The sequence below is a fragment of the Apis dorsata genome, unplaced genomic scaffold (assembly GCF_000469605.1).
Source record: "Apis dorsata unplaced genomic scaffold, Apis dorsata 1.3 scaffold_50528, whole genome shotgun sequence".
In the NCBI taxonomy this organism is placed as follows: domain Eukaryota; kingdom Metazoa; phylum Arthropoda; class Insecta; order Hymenoptera; family Apidae; genus Apis; species Apis dorsata.
Window position 1 is genome coordinate 1 of NW_006266482.1, and position 400 is coordinate 400.

General features: G+C 50.8%; 1 long non-coding RNA gene across 1 annotated transcript; it reads right to left on the minus strand.

The window, feature by feature from the left end:
• Window positions 1-19: 19 nt before the first annotated feature.
• LOC116186718 lies at window positions 20-400 on the minus strand. The gene is made up of 2 exons (XR_004151720.1): window positions 360-400; window positions 20-266 (listed from the first exon to the last, which is right to left on the minus strand). It is a non-coding gene; the product is annotated as an uncharacterized LOC116186718 (long non-coding RNA).

Below are 400 nucleotides of genomic sequence, written 5' to 3' on the forward strand. Positions count from 1 at the left end.
ATTATCCTGAGGCTTCTTGACTTCAGGACGTTCGGCTATCTTCGGTGAAAAATCATCTTTAGGCCTTCCCTCAAACGGTCCTTCGGGCTTCAAATTGTCTTCAGGCCTCTTCACGTCGGCCCTTTCCCCTCTAGTTGGCTTGTAATCGTCCTTAGGCCTTCCCTCAAACGGTCCTTCGGGCTTCAAATTGTCCTCAGGCCTCTTCACGTCGGCCCTTTCCCCTCTAGTTGGCTTGTAATCGTCCTTAGGTCTTCCCTCAAAGGGTCCTTCCGGTCTCAAATTGTCCTCTGGTCTCTTTACTTCTGGACGTTCACCTCTGGTTGGCTTATAGTCATCCTTTGGACGACCTTCGAAAGGACCTTCCGGTCTCAAGTTATCTTCAGGCCTCTTCACATCAGCC